Source organism: Salvelinus namaycush, unplaced genomic scaffold (assembly GCF_016432855.1).
Source record: "Salvelinus namaycush isolate Seneca unplaced genomic scaffold, SaNama_1.0 Scaffold4033, whole genome shotgun sequence".
NCBI classification, from domain to species: domain Eukaryota; kingdom Metazoa; phylum Chordata; class Actinopteri; order Salmoniformes; family Salmonidae; genus Salvelinus; species Salvelinus namaycush.
In genome coordinates, this window is record NW_024061046.1 from 1 (window position 1) to 10,824 (window position 10,824).

The window sequence follows — 10,824 nt, forward strand, 5'->3', positions numbered from 1 at the left end:
TGACTTTGTTGACGATGGAGCGATTCGTGTCACCCGGCTAGCGCGCGTGCTAAATGAAGAGGGAAAGTGTCCGTTCTAATTCCAAACAACGACTGTTCTGGACAAAGGACACCTTGTCCAACATTCTGATGAAAGATCAGCAAAAGTAAGAAACATTTTATGATGCTATTTCATATATCTGTCGTGCATGTGAACTAGTCGTGGGCGGCCAACGTTTGGGTACTCTAGCTATACCGAAGCTGCATATCATAATGAAGTTATTTTTTAGAATTCTAACACTGCGATTTCATTAAGAACTAATGGATCTATCATTTCCTATACAACATGTATTTTTTAGTTATGTTTATGAATAGCTATTTGGTCAGAATATGTGTGTCAGAAAAAGTGTCAGGAAAAATCCGGACGTAGTGGGGAAAAGTAGCTAAGTTAGCACACGGTGTAACCATTGATTTCAGCTCTAAATATGCACATTTTCGAACAAAACATAAGTGTATGTATAACCTGATGTTATAGGACTGTCATCTGAGGAAGAAAATCAAGGTTAGTCAAAAATTATATATATTTTGCTTGTTTGTTACGATCGCTTACTTTTGCTACTGGGAAATGGCTTGTCTTTCTGGCTATTGTGCTAAGCTAATATAACGCTATATTGTGTTTTCGCTGTAAAACACTTGATAAATCGGAAATATTGTCTGGAAACACAAGATGCCTGTCTTTCAATTGCTGTACACTATGTATTTTTCAGAAATGTTTTATGATGAGTAATTAGGTATTTGACGTTGGTGTCTGTAATTATTCTGTCTGCTTTCGGTGCAACTTCTGATTGTAGCTGCAATGTAAACTATGATTTATACCTGAAATATGCACATTTTTCGAACAAAACATAGATTTATTGAATAACATGTTATAAGACTGTCATCTGATGAAGTTGTTTCTTGGTTAGTTTGGTTGGTTCTTGGTTAGTTAGATTGGCTTTGTGCATGCTACCTGTGCTGTGAAAAATGTCTGTCCTCTTTTGTATTTGGTGGTGAGCTAACATAAATATACGTGGTGTTTTCGCTGTAAAACATTTTAAAAATCGGACATGTTGGCTGGATTCACAAGATGTGTACCTTTCATATGCTGTATTGGACTTGTTAATGTGTGAAAGTTAAATATTTAAAAATATATATATTTTGAATTTCGCGCCCTCCACTTGAGCTGGCTGTTGTCATAAGTGTACCGACGTCGGGCTGCAGCCATAAGAAGTTAAACAGTTCAAAATCATATTACACAATTATACAAACAGTATCATACTCACTCATTCATTTTATACAACAAACAGGTGTAAACCTCATATCTGAGGTTATTATATAAACAGCGGTATGGTAATGTGGTCCCACAGTCTCTCCTGAGTTTCCCACATGGGGACAAATGGACATGTTAATAGCTAGGATCTTCACCGATCTTTCCTACTTTTGCAGGAACATGAAATATGTTCGTACCTCAAGTTCTGTGAGGTGGAAGAGAATTCCTTTGTCCTGAAAGTTTACCCTCTGTCTATAATACTGTTGGCCATGAGGAGATTCTCAGGAATTTACGACATCTCTCTGTGATCACCGCAGGGGTTGTGGTAGGAAAGGGAGAGGCAGGGAGAGGGGGATGGGGTTTGCACTACCCAAGCAGGCGACGTCATGACACTGACGATAGGGCGGACCTGTCACTCCAAAAGCTCTTATTCGGCCTCACATCAAGCTAGACACCCCATTCAACCTTCCACTGCCTGTTGACATCTAGTGGAAGGCGTATGAAGTGCATACAGATCCATAAATAAAAGCCAGTTGAATAGGCAGACCCTGACACAGAGCCTCATTTTCAGAATTTTCACTTCCTGTATGGAAGTTTGCTGCCAAATGAGTTCTGTTTTACTCACAGATATAATTCAAACAGTTTTAGAAACTTCAGAGTGTTTTCTATCCAATAGTAATAATAATATGCATATTGTATGATCTAGAACAGAGTACGAGGCCGTTTCATTTGGGCACGATTTTTTCCAAAGTGAAAACAGCGCCCCCCTATTAAGAAGAAGTTTTAACACAGTGTCCAAAGAAGGGCCAGATGTATACAGAATGGTGTCGTCTGCCGTTCTGTCCCTGAACAAGGCGTGGCCAGGCACGACTTCAACACCATCATTAAGTTTGCAGACGACATAACAGTGGTAGGCCTGATCACCGACAACGACGAGACAGCCTATAGGGAGGAGGTCAGAGACCTGGCCGGGTGGTGCCAGAATAACAACCTATCCCTCAACATAACCGAGACTACGGAGATGATTGTGGACTACAGGAAAAGGAGCACCGAGCACGCCCCCATTCTCATCGACGGAGCTGTAGGAGCAGGTTGAGAGCTTCAAGTTCCTTGGTGTCCACATCAACAACCAACTAGAATGGTCTAAACACACCAAGACAGTCGTGAAGAGGGCACAACAAAGCCTATTCCCCCTCAGGAAACGAAAAAGATTTGTCATGGGTCCTGAGATCCTCAAAAGGTTCTACAACTGCAACATCGAGAGCATCCTGACCGGTTGCATCACTTCCTTGCTACGGCGATTGCTCGGCCTCCGACCGCAAGGCACTACAGAGGGCAGTGTGTACGGGCCAGTACATCACCGGGGCAAAGCTGCCTGCCTGCCATCCAGGACCTCTATACCAGGCGGTGTCAGTGGAAGGCCCTAAAAATTGTCAAAGACTCCAGCCACCCCAGTCATAGCCTGTTCTCTCTGATACCACGCGCCAAGTCTAGGTACAAGAGGCTTCTAAACAGCTTCTACCCCCAAGCCGTAAGAGTCCTGAACATCTAGTCAAATGGCTACCCAGACTACGCTCATCTATGCAGTCACTTTAACAACTCTACCTACATGTACATATTACCTCAACTAACCGGTGCCCCCACACATTGACTCTATCGGTACCTCCCTGTATATAGTCTCACTATTGTTATTTTACTACTGCTCTTTAATGACTTGTTACTTTTATCTCTTATTCTTATCTGTATGTTTTTTTAAACTGCATTGTTGGTTAGGGGCTCGTAAGTAAGCATTTCAATCAATCAATCAATCAAGTTTATTTTATATAGCCCTTCGTACATCAGCTAATATCTCGAAGTGCTGTACAGAAACCCAGCCTAAAACCCCAAACAGCAAGCAATGCAGGTGTAGAAGCACGGTGGCTAGGAAAAACTCCCTAGAAAGGCCAAAACCTAGGAAGAAACCTAGAGAGGAACCAGGCTATGAGGGGTGGCCAGTCCTCTTCTGGCTGTGCCGGGTGGAGATTATAACAGAACATGGCCAAGATGTTCAAAATGTTCATAAATGACAAGCATGGTCAAATAATAATCAGGAATAAATGTCAGTTGGCTTTTCATAGCCGATCATTAAAAGTTGAAAACAGCAGGTCTGGGACAGGTAGGGGTTCCATAACTGCAGGCAGAACAGTTGAAACTGGAACAGCAGCAAGGCCAGGTGGACTGGGGACAGCAAGGAGTCATCATGCCCAGTAGTCCTGACGTATGGTCCTAGGGCTCAGGTCCTCCGAGAGAGAGAAAGAAAGAGAGAAGGAGAGAATTAGAGAGAGCATACTTAAATTCACACAGGACACTGGATAAGACAGGAGAAGTACTCCAGATATAACCAACTGGCCCTAGCCCCCTGACACAAACTACTGCAGCATAAATACTGGAGGCTGAGACAGGAGGGGTCAGGAGACACTGTGGCCCCATCCGATGATACCCCCGGACAGGGCCAAACAGGAAGGATATAACCCCACCCGCTTTGCCAAAGCACAGCCCCCGCACCACTAGAGGGATATCTTCAACCACCAACTTACAATCCTGAGACAAGGCCGAGTATAGCCCACAAAGATCTCCACCACAGCACAAACCAAGGGGGGGGCGCCAACCCAGACAGGAAGATCACGTCAGTAACTCAACCCACTCAAGTGACGCACCCCTCCTAGGGACGGCATGAAAGAGCACCAGTAAGCCAGTGACTCAGCCCCTGTAATAGGGTTAGAGGTAGAGAATCCCAGTGGAGGGGAACCGGCCAGGCAGAGACAGCAAGGGCGGTTCGTTGCTCCAGAGCCTTTCCGTTCACCTTCACACTCCTGGGCCAGACTACACTCAATCATATGACCTACTGAAGAGATAAGTCTTCAGTAAAGACTTACAGGTTGAGACCGAGTCTGCGTCTCTCACATGGGTAGGCAGGCCATTCCATAAAAATGGAGATCTATAGGAGAAAGCCCTGCCTCCAGCTGTTTGCTTAGAAATTCTAGGGACAATTAGGAGGCCTGCGTCTTGTGACCGTAGCGTACGTGTAGGTATGTACGGCAGGACCAACTCGGAAAGATAGGTAGGAGCAAGCCCATGTAACGCTTTATAGTTTAACAGTAAAACCTTGAAATCAGCCCTTGCCTTAACAGGAAGCCAGTGTAGGGAAGCTAGCACTGGAGTAATATGATCAAATTTCTTGGTTCTAGTCAGGATTCTAGCAGCCGTATTTAGCACTAACTGAAGTGTATTTAGTGCTTTATCCGGGTAGCCGGAAAGTAGAGCATTGCAGTAGTCTAGCCTAGAAGTAACAAATGCATGGATGAATTTTTCTGCATCATTTTTGGACAGAAAATTTCGGATTTTTGCAATGTTACGTAGATGGAAAAAAGCTGTCCTTGAAACAGTCTTGATATGTTCGTCAAAAGAGAGATCAGGGTCAAGAGTAACGCCGAGGTCCTTCACAGTTTTATTTGAGACGACTTTACAACCATCAAGATTAATTGTCAGATTTAACAGAAGATCTCTTTGTTTCTTGGGACCTAGAACAAGCATCTCTGTTTTGTCCGAGTTTAAAAGTAGAAAGTTTTCAGCCATCCACTTCCTTATGTCTGAAACACAGGCCTCTAGCGAGGGCAATTTTGGGGCTTCGCCATGTTTCATTGAAATGTACAGCTGTGTGTCATCCGCATAGCAGTGAAAGTTAACATTATGTTTTCGAATAACATCCCCAAGAGGTAAAATATATAGTGAAAACAATAGTGGTCCTAAAACGGAACCTTGAGGAACACCGAAATGTACAGTTGATTTGTCAGAGGACAAACCATTCACAGAGACAAACGGATATCTTTCCGACAGATAAGATCTAAACCAGGCCAGAACTTGTCCGTGTAGACCAATTTGGGTTTCCAGTCTCTCCAAAAGAATGTGGTGATCGATGGTGTCAAAGGCAGCACTAAGGTCTAGTAGCACGAGGACAGATGCAGAGCCTCGGTCTGACGCCATTAAAAGGTCATTTACCACCTTCACAAGTGCAGTCTCAGTGCTATGATGGGGTCTAAAACCAGACTGAAGCATTTCGTATACATTGGTTGTCTTCAGGAAGGCAGTGAGTTGCTGCGCAACAGCTTTTTCTAAAATTTTTGAGAGGAATGGAAGATTCGATATAGGCCGATAGTTTTTTTTATATTTTCCGGGTCAAGGTTTGGCTTTTTCAAGAGAGGCTTTATTACTGCCACTTTTAGTGAGTTTGGTACACATCCGGTGGATAGAGAGCCGTTTATTATGTTCAACATAGGAGGGCCAAGCACAGGAAGCAGCTCTTTCAGTAGTTTAGTAGGAATAGGATCCAGTATGCAGCTTGAAGGTTTAGAGGCCATGATTATTTTCATCATTGTGTCAAGAGATATAGTACTAAAACACTTAAGTGTCTCTCCCGATCCCAGGCCCTGGCAGAGCTGTGCAGATCCAGGACAGCTAAGCCCTGGAGGAATACGCAGATTTAAAGAGGAGTCCGTAATTTGCTTTCTAATGATCATGATCTTTTCCTCAAAGGAGTTCATGAATTTATTACTGCTGAAGTGAAAGCCATCCTCTCTTGGGGAATGCTGCTTTTTAGTTAGCTTTGCAACAGTATCAAAAAGACATTTTGGATTGTTCTTATTTTCCTCAATTAAGTTGGAAAAGTAGGATGATCGAGCAGCAGTGAGGGCTCTTCGATACTGCACGGTACCGTCTTTCCAAGCTAGTCGGAAGACTTCCAGTTTGGTGTGGCGCCATTTCCGTTCCAATTTTCTGGAAGCTTGCTTCAGAGCTCGGGTATTTTCTGTATACCAGGGAGCTAGTTTCTTATGACAAATGTTTTTCGTTTTTAGGGGTGCAACTGCATCTAGGGTATTGCGCAAGGTTAAATTGAGTTCCTCAGTTAGGTGGTTAACTGATTTTGGTCCTCTGACGTCCTTGGGTAGGCAGAAGGAGTCTGGAAGGGCATCAAGGAATTTTTGTGTTGTCTGAGAATTTATAGCACGACTTTTGATGCTCCTTGGTTGGAGTCTGAGCAGATTATTTGTTGCGATTTCAAACGTAATAAAATGCTGGTCCGATAGTCCAGGATTATGAGGAAAAACATTAAGATCTACAACATTTATTCCATGGGACAAAACTAGGTCCAGAGTATGGCTGTGGCAGTGAGTAGGTCCAGAGACATGTTGGACAAAACCCACTGAGTCGATGATGGCTCCGAAAGCCTTTTGGAGTGGGTCTGTGGACTTTTCCATATGAATATTAAAATCACCAAAAATGTGAATATTATCTGCTATCTGCTACAAGGTCCGATAGGAATTCAGGGAACTCAGAGAGGAACGCTGTATATGGCCCGGGAGGCCTGTAAACAGTAGCTATAAAAAATGATTGAGTAGGCTGCATAGATTTCACTGTAAGGTCTACACCTGTTGTATTCGGCGCACGCGACTAATACAATTTGATTTGGATGTGATTTGACCATGTCCGTCCTAGCTCGTTCATCAACGTCTTATCCACTCGTCGTCCCCTTATAGTTTGTACATCTCAATTGTCAGTAGAAACCACATCTTGTTAAAGTCAGTCAGACTTGTTAGGTTCTAATTATTCAGAGTAAATAACTCACGGACACTAGAGAAGCTTAACCAAGTTTAATTCTTCCCAAAGGGTCGTTACAGCTGTAATTCAGACCAAAACATGTTCCCACCATCACGAGTATATATACACTCCACTTTAGACACCCCTCCTTCTCTCCAATCCTTACATCCTATGGTTCCACAGGAAGAGGGAAACAGGATACTAAACCCTTATTACTCCCTTCAGAGGATATGACCTGACCGCTTGACCTCAACCCCTCCTTCGCCTAATCCACAGATGTCCATCCACTTTCCCCTATAGCAATCCTGTGATCTCCTCCCGTCCACCCAACACATTCCAAAGGCATCTGTCTTTCTAGAGACCCATTACCTTCTGGCATAAACCCAGTCTCTTTTTATACACTATGCGTCTGATCTATCATGTCTTTAATATCTCAATGTTCAATGTTTACCCCGAATCCAACAGGCTGAATTGACTGTTTCGCTGCCAGACAAGGCTCCGCTGATAGTCAGGTGTAGCAGTGGTAAGGTGTTGGGACAGATTTATGTAGTCCCTAACAGTTTGTGGGCCCCGCTTGTCACCGCTATAGTGCAATTAATGTATTGTTTAGTTGTGCAGTGGCTTTGCTGGCATGCATCTAGAAACTGTCTCCCCCCCCTTTGCCCCACCAAGATTTACATGCTAAAACTGCCACTGAGTTGGACGGTCAACCACTGAAAGCCCTGACAATAGATAAAGTATGTTACACTCTGGTTGACATTGGAGAAAGAAATGGTAGTTATGCTGAGCTTATAAAAATGTACCTCAATTTACCTCCAAATGACTTTAGGACCATCAACTGTCCGAGCTTCCCAGGAAGTATCCCATCCACCAGAACCAGTGAGTTCAGATCAGTCTGATTCTCTGTGCTCGGAGTCAGAGGGGGACCAGCTTGAGGTAGGCCATACCATCCAAAAGTGTTGACAAATAAATATCTCCCATTTATAACACTGCACTAATCCATCAAAATGTTCTCCCAGTAAAGTGTAACCTGTGTGTTTGCTTGTTGACGTCCGTCTCCTAACCTCTAACTCTGCTCCTGTTATCTAGGACCTAGGGGTTCTACCCAACACCCACCTGATGTCCTCCATTACCTGTTCTCCCAGACCTAGGGGTTCTACCCAACACCCAGATCAGGGAGTGGATCAAGTTACCAGAGAGATGCGACAGAAGGTTAGTTACCCAAGATAGTAGTCTCCAGGTGTAACTCACCTCTTGTGTTGGTATTTGTCAGACTTCGCCATGGCTTTGCCTGTTCCACTGATTCTTCTGATCTGAAGGGAGAAACCAGGGTCAGCACAATTGTAGGGGACCGGTAGAGTAGGAGATGAGTAGGGGACTAGCAGAGTAGGGAACTAGCAGAGTAGGGGCCTAGTAGTGTACGAGTAGAAGTCTTCTCAATTTATCCAACCTAATGAGTTGATAATAATGTGTATTATTGCTAGAAGTCTGCTCAATTTATCCAATGAGTTGATGATAATGTGTATTATTGCTAGAAGTCTGCTCAATTTATCCAATGAGTTGATAGTAATGTGTATTATTGCTGGGCTGGAATAGAAGTCTGCTCACCCAGTAGATCAGGGAGTGGATCAAGGTTCCACCTCTGGTATGGATATATTTGTTTTCCCTAAATGATGCTTATGTAATACTAGCCTACTTACTAAGATGTCTAACATTTACAAACAAGTTATCTTATTTGTACATTTTGAAATGATATGTTGATTCATTTAATTTGTATTAGTTGTTTGAACTTGTTTTAAATTGTTAAGGTAAAAACATTATTCAAGATGAACTAGTGTCAATGTTCATTAGTTACAGATCACAATGCTACAATAAAAAGGTGTGAAGGGGATCTGTCTCTAATTTGTCTTTGTTTCTGTGTTGCTTTCCCAAATGAACATGACCTTTTTGTCCAGCTGTAATCTCTGCGAGAGGTTTTATTTGATTGTCACGCTGTCTCAGGATATCACCCATTTAGCTGCTTATCATAATGCATTACCAATGCAGCCATACTGTCTGTCTACAGTATGATGGCATTACTGGGCAAATGGGCACGTGCAATCAATGTGCCCTTTGTCACTATACATCTGAAGCAGAGAATAGATGAACTCAAACATCATTTGCTTATTGTTGAGCTAGCTGTATGTTCTACATTTTAGATAGAGCATGTATCTGAGGCTAACCATCAACCAGATTGTTTTACATGATTTATCTGACATTAAATAGTTTAGTCCAAATCCAAATGTTTTGGTGTGGATTGAGTCCTATACATTCCTATCAGTAGTGTTCCCCCGTTGTATTCACCTTTCCTTATTTCTATTGTGGATTGTGTTTCTGTACGCCAATGGAAAGTCTACAAAACTAGGAGAAAACCAGCCTATGTATTGAATACATGGAATTGGATTGTGATGATACCGATAAATGAATCACAATGCACACAATTATTTATTTCATTTTTTATCAGGAATCCAATTTGATGTGTATGAAATAGTTTGGTGAAATATGCATAAAAGGAGAGTAATTGCCCATAATTCTGCACCTTTGGATAGTTGATCATCCTGATTTAGTGACTACAAAGAACATTTATGGATCTACTGGGATTTTTAAAAGAGACTAACTTTCTGTTTTGTCTGCTCTTGCACTCAAGAGATAAGTATAGATGTGTTCATATTTTTGCATATAGTCGTGTTATTTGGATGAATATATTTGCAATTTTGACGGTATAATATATTTTTATGTGTTTCAAAGACAACTACATTTGCAAAATGCATTTACTGTTTTTCCAAAGTTGTGTGTCTTGTGGACTCTGTTTTGAAAATCGACAACATTGTTCCAAAGAACTGCTTGTAGGTGATTGAGAGAAACGAATACATACAGACAGTTGCTTGTGAGACAGTCCATGTTACCAGTACATGGCTTGAGCACATTTCATAGTTTATTCTGTATAGTCTTCTACTGTATATATTTCCAATCATAACAAAAAAATGTTTGAACTACTTTATTACTTAGCTATTTGTGTATATTTTTGATCATGGCTATTGATTGCACTGTTGAGGAAAGTTTGCAAGTAAGCATTTCACTGTGCCCTGTATCCCGTGAAGAAAAATGTTTGAATAGAAGATGAACGCAGCCCATTCACAGCGGCTATCGTAGTCAATATAACGGTGAGCGATTTAACCAGCGCTATCTAGCCATCACTGACATTGAACTGAAGTTGCTCAAAGTGAAAATACAATATAGACCAACGAAGCAACTCCGTTGACTCTGTCTGATTTCTATTTACAATGAAAGGGGGTGCACCGTTCCTGGAGGTACTGCAATACCAGGTCGATGCGTGGAGTGGACGGAGCAAGCCCCTATTCCATCTCCCTGTTCCAAAAATCAATTTAATATATGGTCCCCAGATAGGGGACGTATCAGATATTAAACTGATAAGAACAGATACTACACTTGCAATTTTTACATAAAAAACAACTCAAATCTTCCAATTTACATAATTTCAAACTATATTTCTCTAACTAACAAAATCCATCCAAAACTTAAACAATAACCATAACCAATCAAACAATTAACATCTAGGGGAAAACTCCTCCCTCCCCCTCCCCTCTCCCATCTATCCACCAACACATAAATGTCACTCAGGGCCATCTCCCTTCCTCTGTCCCACCCTCAAAGCCATCCCTTCACCCTCGTCCAAACTACTGACCGAGGACCCTATGTCCCCATACAGGTATCCTGTACCTCCCTCCATCCCCCTGCTTAGTGCCATCACCTGGCGGTTCAACTCCTCCAGCGGTGTGAAAGAAGAAGAAGGAGAGGGAGCCCACGAAGGTCCTGCCACTTCTCCCTCTCCCCCCCTCTCCC

At 42.5% G+C, this 10,824-nt stretch overlaps 1 non-coding gene across 1 annotated transcript; it reads right to left on the reverse strand.

Annotated features, from left to right (window-relative positions):
• Nucleotides 1-10,249: 10,249 nt before the first annotated feature.
• On the reverse strand, nt 10,250-10,435 carry LOC120041086. The gene has a single exon (XR_005475824.1). It is a non-coding gene; the product is annotated as a U2 spliceosomal RNA (small nuclear RNA).
• Between the last annotated feature and the right edge of the window lie 389 nt (nt 10,436-10,824).